Raw genomic sequence first — 18221 nt, forward strand, 5'->3', positions numbered from 1 at the left:
TCCTAGGGCGGATGCTAACCCTAACCCTAACCCTAACACTATCCTAGGGCTGATGCTAACCCTAACACTAACACTATCCTAGGGCTGATGCTAACCCTAACCCTAACCGTAACATTATCCTAGGGCTGATGCTAACCCTAACCCTAAATCTAACACTATCTTAGGGCTGAGGCTAACCCTAACCCTAACACTATCCTACGGCTGATGCTAACCCTAACCCTAACCCTAACACTATCCTAGGGCTGATGCTAACCCTAACCCTAACACTATCCTAGGTCTGATTCTAACCCTAACCCTAACACTATCCTAGGGCTGATGCTAACCCTAAACCTAACCCTAATACTAACCTAGGGCTGATGCTAGCCCTAACCCTAACACTATCCTAGGGCTGATGCTAACCCTAACCCTAACCCTAACACTATCCTAGGGCTGACGCTAACCCTAACAGTAACACTATCCTAGGGCTGATGCTAACCCTAACCCTAACCCTAACACTATCCTAGGGCTGATGCTAACCCTAACCCTAACCCAAACACTATCCTAGGGTTGATGCTAACCCTAACCCTAACACTATCCTAGGGCTGATGCTAACCCTAACCCTAACCCTAACACTATCCTTGGGCTGATGCTAACCCTAACCCTAACACTATCCTGGGCCTGATGCTAACCCTAACCCTAACCCTAACACTATCCTAGGGCTGATGCTAAACCTAACCCTAACACTATCCTTGGGCTGATGCTAACCCTAACCCTAACCCTAACACTATCCTAGGGCAGATGCTAAACCTAACGCTAACCCTAACACTATCCTTGAACTGATGTTAACCCTAACCCTAACCCTAACACTATCCTAGGCCTGATGATAACCCTAAGCCTAACCCTAACACTATCCTAGGGTTTATGTTAACCCTAACCCTAACACTATCCTAGGGCTGATGCTAACCCTAACCCTAACCCTAACAGTATCCTAGGGCGGATGCTAACCCTAACCCTAACCCTAACACTATCCTAGGGCTGATGCTAACCCTAACACTAACACTATCCTAGGGCTGATGCTAACCCTAACCCTAACCCTAACATTATCCTAGGGCGGATGCTAACCCTAACCCTAACCCTAACACTATCCTAGGGCTGATGCTAACCCTAACACTAACACTATCCTAGGGCTGATGCTAACCCTAACCCTAAACCTAACACTCTCCAAGGGCTGATGCTAACCCTAACCCTAACCCTAACACTACCCTAGGCTGATGCTAACCCTAACCCTAACTCTAACACTATCTTAGGGCTGAGGCTAACCCTAACCCTAACACTATCCTACGGATGATGCTAACCCTAACCCTAACCCTAACACTATCCTAGGGCTGATGCTAACCCTAACCCTAACACTATCCTAGGCCTGATGCTAACCCTAACCCTAACCCTAACACTATCCTAGGGCTGATGCTAACCCTAACCCTAACACTATCCTAGGGCTGATGCTAACCCTAACCCTAACCCTAACACTATCCTAGGGCTGATGCTAACCCTAACCCTAACACTATCCTAGGCCTGATGCTAACCCTAACCCTAACCCTAACACTATCCTAGGGCTGATGCTAACCCTAACCCTAACACTATCCTAGGGCTGATGCTAACCCTAACCCTAACCCTAACACTATCCTAAGTCTGATGCTAACCCTAGAACTCACACTATACTAGGCCTGATGATAACCATAACCCTAACCTTAACACTATCCTAGGGCTGATGCTAACCCTAACCCTAACCCTAACACTATCCTAGAGCTGATGCTAACCCTAACCCTAACACTATCCTAGGCCTGATGATAACCCTAACCCTAACCCTGACACTATCCTAGGGCTCATGCTAACCCTAACCCTAACACTATCCTAGGGCTGATGCTAACGCTAACCCTAACCCTAACACTATCCTAGGCCTGATGCTAACCCTAACCCTAACCCTAACACGATCCTTGGGCTGATGCTAACCCTAACCCTAACACTATCCTGGGCCTGATGCTAACCCTAACCCTAACCCTAACACTATCCTAGGGCTGATGCTAAACCTAACCCTAACACTATCCTTGGGCTGATGCTAACCCTAACCCTAACCCTAACACTATCCTGGGGCAGATGCTAAACCTAACGCTAACCCTAACACTATCCTTGAACTGATGTTAACCCTAACCCTAACCCTAACACTATCCTAGGCCTGATGATAACCCTAACCCTAACCCTAACACTATCCTAGGGTTTATGTTAACCCTAACCCTAACACTATCCTAGGGCTGATGCTAACCCTAACCCTAACCCTAACACTATCCTAGGGCGGATGCTAACCCTAACCCTAACCCTAACTCTATCCTAGGGCTGATGCTAACCCTAACACTAACACTATCCTAGGGCTGATGCTAATCCTAACCCTAACCCTAACATTATCCTAGGGCGGATGCTAACCCTAACCCTAAGCCTAACACTATCCTAGGGCTGATGCTAACCCTAACCCTAACCCTAACACTATCCTAGATCTGATGCTAACCCTAACCCTAACACTATCCTAGGCCTGATGATAACCCTAACCCTAACCCTGACACTATCCTAGGGCTCATGCTAACCCTAACCCTAACACTATCCTAGGGCTGATGCTAACGCTAACCCTAACCCTAACACTATCCTAGGCCTGATGCTAACCCTATCCCTAACCCTAACACTCTCCTAGGGCTGAGGCTAACCCTAACCCTAACACTATCCTAGGGCTGATGCTAACCCTAACCCTAACCCAAACACTATCCTAGGGTTGATGCTAACCCTAACCCTAACACTATCTTAGGGCTGATGCTAACCCTAACCCTAACCCTAACACTATCCTTGGGCTGATGCTAACCCTAACCCTAACACTATCCTGGGCCTGATGCTAACCCTAACCCTAACCCTAACACTATCCTAGGGCTGATGCTAACCCTAACCCTAACACTATCCTTGGGCTGATGCTAACCCTAACCCTAACCCTAACAATATCCTAGGGCAGATGCTAACCCTAACCCTAACCCTAACACTATCCTTGGGCTCATGCTAACCCTAACCCTAACACTATCCTGGGCCTGATGCTAACCCTAACCCTAACCCTAACACTATCCTAGGGCTGATGCTAACCCTAACCCTAACACTATCCTTGGGCTGATGCTAACCCTAACCCTAACCCTAACACTATCCTAGGGCGGATGCTAACCCTAACCCTAACCCTAACACTATCCTAGGGCTGATGCTAACCCTAACACTAACACTATCCTAGGGCTGATGCTAACCCTAACCCTAAATCTAACACTATCTTAGGGCTGAGGCTAACCCTGACCCTAACACTATCCTACGGCTGATGCTAACCCTAACCCTAACCCTAACACTATCCTAGGGCTGATGCTAACCCTAACCCTAACACTATCCTAGGGCTGATGCTAACCCTAACCCTAACCCTAACACTATCCTAGGGTTGATGCTAACCCTAACCCTAACACTATCCTAGGGCTGATGCTAACCCTAACCCTAACCCTAACACTATCCTAGGTCTGATGCTAACCCTAACCCTAACACTATCCTAGGGCTGATGCTAACCCTAAACCTAACCCTAATACTAACCTAGGGCTGATGCTAACCCTAACCCTAACACTATCCTAGGGCTGATGCTAACCCTAACCCTAACCCTAACACTATCCTAGGGCTGATGCTAACCCTAACCCTAACACTATCCTAGGGCTGACGCTAACCCTAACAGTAACACTATCCTAGGGCTGATGCTAACCCTAACCCTAACCCTAACACTATCCTAGGGCTGATGCTAACCCTAACCCTAACCCAAACACTATCCTAGGGTTGATGCTAACCCTAACCCTAACACTATCCTAGGGCTGATGCTAACCCTAACCCTAACCCTAACACTATCCTTGGGCTGATGCTAACCCTAACCCTAACACTATCCTGGGCCTGATGCTAACCCTAACCCTAAGCCTAACACTATCCTAGGGCTGATGCTAAACCTAACCCTAACCCTAACACTATCCTAGGGCAGATGCTAAACCTAACGCTAACCCTAACACTATCCTTGAACTGATGTTAACCCTAACCCTAACCCTAACACTATCCTAGGCCTGATGATAACCCTAACCCTAACCCTAACACTATCCTAGGGTTTATGTTAACCCTAACCCTAACACTATCCTAGGGCTGATGCTAACCCTAACCCTAACCCTAACACTATCCTAGGGCGGATGCTAACCCTAACCCTAACCCTAACACTATCCTACGGCTGATGCTAACCCTAACACTAACACTATCCTAGGGCTGATGCTAACCCTAACCCTAACCCTAACATTATCCTAGGGCGGATGCTAACCCTAACACTAACCCTAACACTATCCTAGGGCTGATGCTAACCCTAACACTAACACTATCCTAGGGCTGATGCTAACCCTAACCCTAACCCTAACACTATCCTAGGGCTGATGCTAACCCTAACACTAACACTATCCTAGGGCTGAAGCTAACCCTAACCCTAACCCTAACACTCTCCAAGGGCTGATGCTAACCCTAACCCTAACCCTAACACTGTCCTAGGGCTGATGCTAACCCTAACACTAACACTATCCTAGGCCTGATGCTAACCCTAACCCTAACCCTAACACTATCCTAGGGCTGATGCTAACCCTAACCCTAACACTATCCTAGGGCTGATGGTAACCCTAACACTAACACTATCCTAGGGCTGATGCTAACATTAACTCTAACCCTAACACTCTCCAAGGGCTGATGCTAACCCTAACCCTAACCCTAACACTATCCTAGGGCTGATGCTAACCCTAACCCTAACTCTAACACTATCTTAGGGCTGAGGCTAACCCTAACCCTAACACTGTCCTAGGGCTGATGCTAACCCTAACCCTAACACTATCCTAGGGCTGATGCTAACCCTAACCCTAACCCTAACACTATCCTAGGTCTGATGCTAACCCTAACCCTAACACTATGCTAGGGCTGATGCTAACCCTAAACATAACCCTAATACTAACCTAGGGCTGATGCTAACCCTAACCCTAACACTATCCTAGGGCTGATGCTAACCCTAACCCTAACCCTAACACTATCCTAGGGCTGATGCTAACCCTAACCCTAACACTATCCTAGGGCTGATGCTAACCCTAACCCTAACCCTAACACTATCCTAGGGCTGACGCTAACCCTAACAGTAACACTATCCTAGGGCTGATGCTAACCCTAACCCTAACCCTAACACTATCCAAGGGCTGATGCTAACCCTAACCCTAACCCAAACACTATCCTAGGGTTGATGCTAACCCTAACCCTAACACTATCCTAGGGCTGATGCTAACCCTAACCCTAACCCTAACACGATCCTTGGGCTGATGCTAACCCTAACCCTAACACTATCCTGGGCCTGATGCTAACCCTAACCCTAACCCTAACACTATCCTAGGGCTGATGCTAAACCTAACCCTAACACTATCCTTGGGCTGATGCTAACTCTAACCCTAACCCTAACACTATCCTAGGGCAGATGCTAAACCTAACGCTAACCCTAACACTATCCTTGAACTGATGTTAACCCTAACCCTAACCCTAACACTATCCTAGGCCTGATGATAACCCTAACCCTAACCCTAACACTATCCTAGGGTTTATGTTAACCCTAACCCTAACACTATCCTAGGGCTGATGCTAACCCTAACCCTAACCCTAACACTATCCTAGGGCGGATGCCAACCCTCACCCTAACCCTAACACTATCCTAGGGCTGATGCTAACCCTAACACTAACACTATCCTAGGGCTGATGCTAACCCTAACCCTAACCCTAACATTATCCTAGGGCGGATGCTAACCCTAACCGTAACCCTAACACTATCCTAGGGCTGATGCTAACCCTAACACTAACACTATCCTAGGGCTGATGCTAACCCTAACCCTAACCCTAACACTCTCTAAGGGCTGATGCTAACCCTAACCCTAACCCTAACACTATCCTAGGGCTGATGCTAACCCTAACCCTAACTCTAACACTATCTTAGGGCTGAGGCTAACCCTAACCCTAACACTCTCCTACGGCTGATGCTAACCCTAACCCTAACCCTAACACTATCCTAGGGCTGATGTTAACCCTAACCCTAACACTATCATAGGGCTGATGCTAACCCTAACCCTAACCCTAACACTATCCTAGGGCTGATGCTAACCCTAACCCTAACACTATCCTAGGGCTGATGCTAACCCTAACCCTAACCCTAACACTATCCTAGGGCTGATGCTAACCCTAACCCTAACACTATCCTAGGCCTGATGATAACCCTAACCCTAACCCTAACACTATCCTAGAGCTGATGCTAACCCTAACCCTAACACTATCCTAGGGCTGATGCTAACCCTAACCCTAACCCTAACACTATCCTAAGTCTGATGCTAACCCTAGAACTCACACTATACTAGGCCTGATGATAACCATAACCCGAACCTTAACACTATCCTAGGGCTGATGCTAACCCTAACCCTAACCCTAACACTATCCTAGAGCTGATGCTAACCATAAGCCTAACACTATCCTAGGCCTGATGATAACCCTAACCCTAACCCTAACACTATCCTAGGGCTGATGCTAACCCTAAACCTAACCCTAATACTAACCTAGGGCTGATGCTAACCCTAACCCTAACACTATCCTAGGGCTGATGCTAACCCTAACCCTAACCCTAACACTATCCTAGGGCTGATGCTAACCCTAACCCTAACACTATCCTAGGGCTGATGCTAACCCTAACCCTAACCCTAACACTATCCTAGGGCTGACGATAACCCTAACAGTAACACTATCCTAGGGCTGATGCTAACCCTAACCCTAACCCTAACACTATCCTAGGGCTGATGCTAACCCTAACCCTAACCCAAACACTATCCTAGGGTTGATGCTAACCCTAACCCTAACACTATCCTAGGGCTGATGCTAACCCTAACCCTAACCCTAACACTATCCTTGGGCTGATGCTAACCCTAACCCTAACACTATCCTGGGCCTGATGCTAACCCTAACCCTAAGCCTAACACTATCCTAGGGCTGATGCTAAACCTAACCCTAACACTATCCTTGGGCTGATGCTAACCCTAACCCTAACCCTAACACTATCCTAGGGCAGATGCTAAACCTAACGCTAACCCTAACACTATCCTTGAACTGATGTTAACCCTAACCCTAACCCTAACACTATCCTAGGCCTGATGATAACCCTAACCCTAACCCTAACACTATCCTAGGGTTTATGTTAACCCTAACCCTAACACTATCCTAGGGCTGATGCTAACCCTAACCCTAACTCTAACACTATCCTAGGGCGGATGCTAACCCTAACCCTAACCCTAACACTATCCTACGGCTGATGCTAACCCTAACACTAACACTATCCTAGGGCTGATGCTAACCCTAACCCTAACCCTAACATTATCCTAGGGCGGATGCTAACCCTAACCCTAACCCTAACACTATCCTAGGGCTGATGCTAACCCTAACACTAACACTATCCTAGGGCTGATGCTAACCCTAACCCTAACCCTAACACTATCCTAGGGCTGATGCTAACCCTAACACTAACACTATCCTAGGGCTGAAGCTAACCCTAACCCTAACCATAACACTCTCCAAGGGCTGATGCTAACCCTAACCCTAACCCTAACACTATCCTAGGGCTGATGCTAACCCTAACCCTAACACTATCCTAGTGATGATGCTAACCCTAACCCTAACCCTAACACTATCCTAGGGTTGATGCTAACCCTAACCCTAACACTATTCTAGGGCTGATGCTAACCCTAACCCTAACCCTAACACTATCCTAGGTCTGATGCTAACCCTAACCCTAACACTATCCTAGGGCTGATGCTAACCCTAAACATAACCCTAATACTAACCTAGCGCTGATGCTAACCCTAACCCTAACACTATCCTAGGGCTGATGCTAACCCTAACCCTAACCCTAACACTATCCTAGGGCTGATGCTAACCCTAACCCTAACACTATCCTAGGGCTGATGCTAACCCTAACCCTAACCCTAACACTATCCTAGGGCTGACGCTAACCCTAACAGTAACACTATCCTAGGGCTGATGCTAACCCTAACCCTAACCCTAACACTATCCTAGGGCTGATGCTAACCCTAACCCTAACCCAAACACTATCCTAGGGTTGATGCTAACCCTAACCCTAACACTATCCTAGGGCTGATGCTAAGCCTAACCCTAACACTATCCTAGGGCTGATGCTAACCCTAACCCTAACCCTAACACTATCCTAGGGCTGATGCTAACCCTAACAGTAACACTATCCTAGGGCTGATGCTAACCCTAACCCTAACCCTAACACTATCCTAGGGCTGATGCTAACCCTAACCCTAACCCAAACACTATCCTAGGGTTGATGCTAACCCTAACCCTAACACTATCCTAGGGCTGATGCTAACCCTAACCCTAACCCTAACACGATCCTTGGGCTGATGCTAACCCTAACCCTAACACTATCCTGGGCCTGATGCTAACCCTAACCCTAACCCTAACACTATCCTAGGGCTGATGCTAAACCTAACCCTAACACTATCCTTGGGCTGATGCTAACCCTAACCCTAACCCTAACACTATCCTAGGGCAGATGCTAAACCTAACGCTAACCCTAACACTATCCTTGAACTGACGTTAACCCTAACCCTAACCCTAACACTATCCTAGGCCTGATGATAACCCTAACCCTAACCCTAACACTATCCTAGGGTTTATGTTAACCCTAACCCTAACACTATCCTAGGGCTGATGCTAACCCTAACCCTAACCCTAACACTATCCTAGGGCGGATGCTAACCCTAACCCTAACCCTAACACTATCCTAGGGCTGATGCTAACCCTAACACTAACACTATCCTAGGGCTGATGCTAACCCTAACCCTAACCCTAACATTATCCTAGGGCATATGCTAACCCTAACCCTAACCCTAACACTATCCTAGGGCTGATGCTAACCCTAACACTAACACTATCCTAGGGCTGATGCTAACCCTAACCCTAACCCTAACACTCTCTAAGGGCTGATGCTAACCCTAACCCTAACCCTAACACTATCCTAGGGCTGATGCTAACCCTAACCCTAACTCTAACACTATCTTAGGGCTGAGGCTAACCCTAACCCTAACACTATCCTACGGCTGATGCTAACCCTAACCCTAACCCTAACACTATCCTAGGGCTGATGCTAACCCTAACCCTAACACTATCATAGGGCTGATGCTAACCCTAACCCTAACCCTAACACTATCCTAGGGCTGATGCTAACCCTAACCCTAACACTATCCTAGGGCTGATGCTAACCCTAACCCTAACCCTAACACTATCCTAGGGCTGATGCTAACCCTAACCCTAACACTATCCTAGGCCTGATGATAACCCTAACCCTAATCCTAACACTACCCTAGGGCTGATGCTAACCCTAACCCTAACACTATCCTAGGGCTGATGCTAACCCTAACCCTAACCCTAACACTATCCTAAGTCTGATGCTAAGCCTAGACCTCACACTATACTAGGCCTGATGATAACCATAACCCTAACCTTAACACTATCCTAGGGCTGATGCTAACCCTAACCCTAACCCTAACACTATCCTAGAGCTGATGCTAACCATAAGCCTAACACTATCCTAGGCCTGATGATACCCTAACCCTAACCCTGACACTATCCTAGGGCTCATGCTAACCCTAACCCTAACACTATCCTAGGGCTGATGCTAACGCTAACCCTAACCCTAACACTATCCTAGGCCTGACGCTAACCCTATCCCTAACCCTAACACTCTCCTAGGGCTGAGGCTAACCCTAACCCTAACACTATCCTAGGGCTGATGCTAACCCTAACCCTAACCCAAACACTATCCTAGGGTTGATGCTAACCCTAAACCTAACACTATCCTAGGGCTGATGCTAACCCTAACCCTAACCCTAACACTATCCTTGGGCTGATGCTAACCCTAACCCTGACACTATCCTGGGCCTGATGCTAACCCTAACCCTAACCCTAACACTATCCTAGGGCTGATGCTAACCCTAACCCTAACACTATCCTTGGGCTGATGCTAACCCTAACCCTAACCCTAACACTATCCTAGGGCGGATGCTAACCCTAACCCTAACCCTAACACTATCCTAGGGCTGATGCTAACCCTAACACTAACACTATCCTAGGGCTGATGCTAACCCTAACCCTAAATCTAACACTATCTTAGGGCTGAGGCTAACCCTAACCCTAACACTATCCTACGGCTGATGCTAACCCTAACCCTAACCCTAACACTATCCTAGGGCTGATGCTAACCCTAACCCTAACACTATCCTAGGTATGATGCTAACCCTAACCCTAACACTATCCTAGGGCTGATGCTAACCCTAAACCTAACCCTAATACTAACCTAGGGCTGATGCTAACCCTAACCCTAACACTATCCTAGGGCTGATGCTAACCCTAACCCTAACCCTAACACTATCCTAGGGCTGACGCTAACCCTAACAGTAACACTATCCTAGGGCTGATGCTAACCCTAACCCTAATCCTAACACTATCCTAGGGCTGATGCTAACCCTAACCCTAACCCAAACACTATCCTAGGGTTGATGCTAACCCTAACCCTAACCCTAACACTATCCTAGGGCTGATGCTAACCCTAACCCTAACCCTAACACTATCCTAGGGTTTATGTTAACCCTAACCCTAACACTATCCTAGGGCTGATGCTAACCCTAACCCTAACCCTAACACTATCCTAGGGCGGATGCTAACCCTAACCCTAACCCTAACACTATCCTAGGGCTGATGCTAACCCTAACACTAACACTATCCTAGGGCTGATGCTAACCCTAACCCTAACCCTAACATTATCCTAGGGCGGATGCTAACCCTAACCCTAACCCTAACACTATCCTAGGGCTGATGCTAACCCTAACACTAACACTATCCTAGGGCTGATGCTAACCCTAACCCTAACCCTAACACTCTCCAAGGGCTGATGCTAACCCTAACCCTAACCCTAACACTATCCTAGGGCTGATGCTAACCCTAACCCTAACTCTAACACTATCTTAGGGCTGAGGCTAACCCTAACCCTAACACTATCCTACGGATGATGCTAACCCTAACCCTAACCCTAACACTATCCTAGGGCTGATGCTAACCCTAACCCTAACACTATCCTAGGACTGATGCTAACCCTAACCCTAACCCTAACACTATCCTAGGGCTGATGCTAACCCTAACCCTAACACTATCCTAGGGCTGATGCTAACCCTAACCCTAACCCTAACACTATCCTAGGGCTGATGCTAACCCTAACCCTAACACTATCCTAGGGCTGATGCTAACCCTAACCCTAACCCTAACACTATCCTTGGGCTGATGCTAACCCTAACCCTAACACTATCCTGGGCCTGATGCTAACCCTAACCCTAAGCCTAACACTATCCTAGGGCTGATGCTAAACCTAACCCTAACACTATCCTTGGGCTGATGCTAACCCTAACCCTAACCCTAACACTATCCTAGGGCAGATGCTAAACCTAACGCTAACCCTAACACTATCCTTGAACTGATGTTAACCCTAACCCTAACCCTAACACTATCCTAGGCCTGATGATAACCCTAACCCTAACCCTAACACTATCCTAGGGTTTATGTTAACCCTAACCCTAACACTATCCTAGGGCTGATGCTAACCCTAACCCTAACTCTAACACTATCCTAGGGCGGATGCTAACCCTAACCCTAACCCTAACACTATCCTACGGCTGATGCTAACCCTAACACTAACACTATCCTAGGGCTGATGCTAACCCTAACCCTAACCCTAACATTATCCTAGGGCGGATGCTAACCCTAACCCTAACCCTAACACTATCCTAGGGCTGATGCTAACCCTAACACTAACACTATCCTAGGGCTGATGCTAACCCTAACCCTAACCCTAACACTATCCTAGGGCTGATGCTAACCCTAACACTAACACTATCCTAGGGCTGAAGCTAACCCTAACCCTAACCATAACACTCTCCAAGGGCTGATGCTAACCCTAACCCTAACCCTAACACTATCCTAGGGCTGATGCTAACCCTAACCCTAACACTATCCTAGTGATGATGCTAACCCTAACCCTAACCCTAACACTATCCTAGGGTTGATGCTAACCCTAACCCTAACACTATTCTAGGGCTGATGCTAACCCTAACCCTAACCCTAACACTATCCTAGGTCTGATGCTAACCCTAACCCTAACACTATCCTAGGGCTGATGCTAACCCTAAACATAACCCTAATACTAACCTAGCGCTGATGCTAACCCTAACCCTAACACTATCCTAGGGCTGATGCTAACCCTAACCCTAACCCTAACACTATCCTAGGGCTGATGCTAACCCTAACCCTAACACTATCCTAGGGCTGATGCTAACCCTAACCCTAACCCTAACACTATCCTAGGGCTGACGCTAACCCTAACAGTAACACTATCCTAGGGCTGATGCTAACCCTAACCCTAACCCTAACACTATCCTAGGGCTGATGCTAACCCTAACCCTAACCCAAACACTATCCTAGGGTTGATGCTAACCCTAACCCTAACACTATCCTAGGGCTGATGCTAAGCCTAACCCTAACACTATCCTAGGGCTGATGCTAACCCTAACCCTAACCCTAACACTATCCTAGGGCTGATGCTAACCCTAACAGTAACACTATCCTAGGGCTGATGCTAACCCTAACCCTAACCCTAACACTATCCTAGGGCTGATGCTAACCCTAACCCTAACCCAAACACTATCCTAGGGTTGATGCTAACCCTAACCCTAACACTATCCTAGGGCTGATGCTAACCCTAACCCTAACCCTAACACGATCCTTGGGCTGATGCTAACCCTAACCCTAACACTATCCTGGGCCTGATGCTAACCCTAACCCTAACCCTAACACTATCCTAGGGCTGATGCTAAACCTAACCCTAACACTATCCTTGGGCTGATGCTAACCCTAACCCTAACCCTAACACTATCCTAGGGCGGATGCTAAACCTAACGCTAACCCTAACACTATCCTTGAACTGACGTTAACCCTAACCCTAACCCTAACACTATCCTAGGCCTGATGATAACCCTAACCCTAACCCTAACACTATCCTAGGGTTTATGTTAACCCTAACCCTAACACTATCCTAGGGCTGATGCTAACCCTAACCCTAACCCTAACACTATCCTAGGGCGGATGCTAACCCTAACCCTAACCCTAACACTATCCTAGGGCTGATGCTAACCCTAACACTAACACTATCCTAGGGCTGATGCTAACCCTAACCCTAACCCTAACATTATCCTAGGGCATATGCTAACCCTAACCCTAACCCTAACACTATCCTAGGGCTGATGCTAACCCTAACACTAACACTATCCTAGGGCTGATGCTAACCCTAACCCTAACCCTAACACTCTCTAAGGGCTGATGCTAACCCTAACCCTAACCCTAACACTATCCTAGGGCTGATGCTAACCCTAACCCTAACTCTAACACTATCTTAGGGCTGAGGCTAACCCTAACCCTAACACTATCCTACGGCTGATGCTAACCCTAACCCTAACCCTAACACTATCCTAGGGCTGATGCTAACCCTAACCCTAACACTATCATAGGGCTGATGCTAACCCTAACCCTAACCCTAACACTATCCTAGGGCTGATGCTAACCCTAACCCTAACACTATCCTAGGGCTGATGCTAACCCTAACCCTAACCCTAACACTATCCTAGGGCTGATGCTAACCCTAACCCTAACACTATCCTAGGCCTGATGATAACCCTAACCCTAATCCTAACACTACCCTAGGGCTGATGCTAACCCTAACCCTAACACTATCCTAGGGCTGATGCTAACCCTAACCCTAACCCTAACACTATCCTAAGTCTGATGCTAAGCCTAGACCTCACACTATACTAGGCCTGATGATAACCATAACCCTAACCTTAACACTATCCTAGGGCTGATGCTAACCCTAACCCTAACCCTAACACTATCCTAGAGCTGATGCTAACCATAAGCCTAACACTATCCTAGGCCTGATGATAACCCTAACCCTAACCCTGACACTATCCTAGGGCTCATGCTAACCCTAACCCTAACACTATCCTAGGGCTGATGCTAACGCTAACCCTAACCCTAACACTATCCTAGGCCTGACGCTAACCCTATCCCTAACCCTAACACTCTCCTAGGGCTGAGGCTAACCCTAACCCTAACACTATCCTAGGGCTGATGCTAACCCTAACCCTAACCCAAACACTATCCTAGGGTTGATGCTAACCCTAAACCTAACACTATCCTAGGGCTGATGCTAACCCTAACCCTAACCCTAACACTATCCTTGGGCTGATGCTAACCCTAACCCTGACACTATCCTGGGCCTGATGCTAACCCTAACCCTAACCCTAACACTATCCTAGGGCTGATGCTAACCCTAACCCTAACACTATGCTTGGGCTGATGCTAACCCTAACCCTAACCCTAACACTATCCTAGGGCGGATGCTAACCCTAACCCTAACCCTAACACTATCCTAGGGCTGATGCTAACCCTAACACTAACACTATCCTAGGGCTGATGCTAACCCTAACCCTAAATCTAACACTATCTTAGGGCTGAGGCTAACCCTAACCCTAACACTATCCTACGGCTGATGCTAACCCTAACCCTAACCCTAACACTATCCTAGGGCTGATGCTAACCCTAACCCTAACACTATCCTAGGTATGATGCTAACCCTAACCCTAACACTATCCTAGGGCTGATGCTAACCCTAAACCTAACCCTAATACTAACCTAGGGCTGATGCTAACCCTAACCCTAACACTATCCTAGGGCTGATGCTAACCCTAACCCTAACCCTAACACTATCCTAGGGCTGACGCTAACCCTAACAGTAACACTATCCTAGGGCTGATGCTAACCCTAACCCTAATCCTAACACTATCCTAGGGCTGATGCTAACCCTAACCCTAACCCAAACACTATCCTAGGGTTGATGCTAACCCTAACCCTAACCCTAACACTATCCTAGGGCTGATGCTAACCCTAACCCTAACCCTAACACTATCCTAGGGTTTATGTTAACCCTAACCCTAACACTATCCTAGGGCTGATGCTAACCCTAACCCTAACCCTAACACTATCCTAGGGCGGATGCTAACCCTAACCCTAACCCTAACACTATCCTAGGGCTGATGCTAACCCTAACACTAACACTATCCTAGGGCTGATGCTAACCCTAACCCTAACCCTAACATTATCCTAGGGCGGATGCTAACCCTAACCCTAACCCTAACACTATCCTAGGGCTGATGCTAACCCTAACACTAACACTATCCTAGGGCTGATGCTAACCCTAACCCTAACCCTAACACTCTCCAAGGGCTGATGCTAACCCTAACCCTAACCCTAACACTATCCTAGGGCTGATGCTAACCCTAACCCTAACTCTAACACTATCTTAGGGCTGAGGCTAACCCTGACCCTAACACTATCCTACGGATGATGCTAACCCTAACCCTAACCCTAACACTATCCTAGGGCTGATGCTAACCCTAACCCTAACACTATCCTAGGACTGATGCTAACCCTAACCCTAACCCTAACACTATCCTAGGGCTGATGCTAACCCTAACCCTAACACTATCCTAGGGCTGATGCTAACCCTAACCCTAACCCTAACACTATCCTAGGGCTGATGCTAACCCTAACCCTAACACTATCCTAGGCCTGATGATAACCCTAACCCTAACCCTAACACTATCCTAGGGCTGATGCTAACCCTAACCCTAACACTATCCTAGGGCTGATGCTAACCCTAACCCTAACCCTAACACTATCCTAAGTCTGATGCTAACCCTAGAACTCACACTATACTAGGCCTGATGATAACCATAACCCTAACCTTAACACTATCCTAGGGCTGATGCTAACCCTAACCCTAACCCTAACACTATCCTAGAGCTGATGCTAACCCTAACCCTAACACTATCCTAGACCTGATGATAACCCTAACCCTAACCCTGACACTATCCTAGGGCTCATGCTAACCCTAACCCTAACACTATCCTAGGGCTGATGCTAACGCTAACCCTAACCCTAACACTATCCTAGGCCTGATGCTAACCCTAACCCTAACCCTAACACGATCCTTGGGCTGATGCTAACCCTAACCCTAACACTATCCTGGGCCTGATGCTAACCCTAACCCTAACCCTAACACTATCCTAGGGCTGATGCTAAACCTAACCCTAACACTATCCTTGGGCTGATGCTAACCCTAACCCTAACCCTAACACTATCCTGGGGCAGATGCTAAACCTAACGCTAACCCTAACACTATCCTTGAACTGATGTTAACCCTAACCCTAACCCTAACACTATCCTAGGCCTGATGATAACCCTAACCCTAACCCTAACACTATCCTAGGGTTTATGTTAACCCTAACCCTAACACTATCCTAGGGCTGATGCTAACCCTAACCCTAACCCTAACACTATCCTAGGGCGGATGCTAACCCTAACCCTAACCCTAACACTATCCTAGGGCTGATGCTAACCCTAACACTAACACTATCCTAGGGCTGATGCTAAGCCTAACCCTAACCCTAACATTATCCTAGGGCGGATGCTAACCCTAACCCTAAAACTATCCTAGGGCTGATGCTAACCCTAACACTAACACTATCCTAGGGCTGATGCTAACCCTAACCCTAACCCTAACACTCTCTAAGGGCTGATGCTAACCCTAACCCTAACCCTAACACTATCCTAGGGCTGATGCTAACCCTAACCCTAACTCTAACACTATCTTAGGGCTGAGGCCAACCCTAACCCTAACACTATCCTAGGCCTGACGCTAACCCTATCCCTAACCCTAACACTCTCCTAGGGCTGAGGCTAACCCTAACCCTAACACTATCCTAGGGCTGATGCTAACCCTAACCCTAACCCAAACACTATCCTAGGGTTGATGCTAACCCTAAACCTAACACTATCCTAGGGCTGATGCTAACCCTAACCCTAACCCTAACACTATCCTTGGGCTGATGCTAACCCTAACCCTGACACTATCCTGGGCCTGATGCTAACCCTAACCCTAACCCTAACACTATCCTAGGGCTGATGCTAACCCTAACCCTAACACTATCCTTGGGCTGATGCTAACCCTAACCCTAACCCTAACACTATCCTAGGGCGGATGCTAACCCTAACCCTAACCCTAACACTATCCTAGGGCTGATGCTAACCCTAACACTAACACTATCCTAGGGCTGATGCTAACCCTAACCCTAAATCTAACACTATCTTAGGGCTGAGGCTAACCCTAACCCTAACACTATCCTACGGCTGATGCTAACCCTAACCCTAACCCTAACACTATCCTAGGGCTGATGCTAACCCTAACCCTAACACTATCCTAGGTATGATGCTAACCCTAACCCTAACACTATCCTAGGGCTGATGCTAACCCTAAACCTAACCCTAATACTAACCTAGGGCTGATGCTAACCCTAACCCTAACACTATCCTAGGGCTGATGCTAACCCTAACCCTAACCCTAACACTATCCTAGGGCTGACGCTAACCCTAACAGTAACACTATCCTAGGGCTGATGCTAACCCTAACCCTAATCCTAACACTATCCTAGGGCTGATGCTAACCCTAACCCTAACCCAAACACTATCCTAGGGTTGATGCTAACCCTAACCCTAACCCTAACACTATCCTAGGGCTGATGCTAACCCTAACCCTAACCCTAACACTATCCTAGGGTTTATGTTAACCCTAACCCTAACACTATCCTAGGGCTGATGCTAACCCTAACCCTAACCCTAACACTATCCTAGGGCGGATGCTAACCCTAACCCTAACCCTAACACTATCCTAGGGCTGATGCTAACCCTAACACTAACACTATCCTAGGGCTGATGCTAACCCTAACCCTAACCCTAACATTATCCTAGGGCGGATGCTAACCCTAACCCTAACCCTAACACTATCCTAGGGCTGATGCTAACCCTAACACTAACACTATCCTAGGGCTGATGCTAACCCTAACCATAACCCTAACACT

This window comes from Lemur catta, chromosome 7 (genome assembly GCF_020740605.2).
Source record: "Lemur catta isolate mLemCat1 chromosome 7, mLemCat1.pri, whole genome shotgun sequence".
NCBI lineage: Eukaryota > Metazoa > Chordata > Mammalia > Primates > Lemuridae > Lemur > Lemur catta.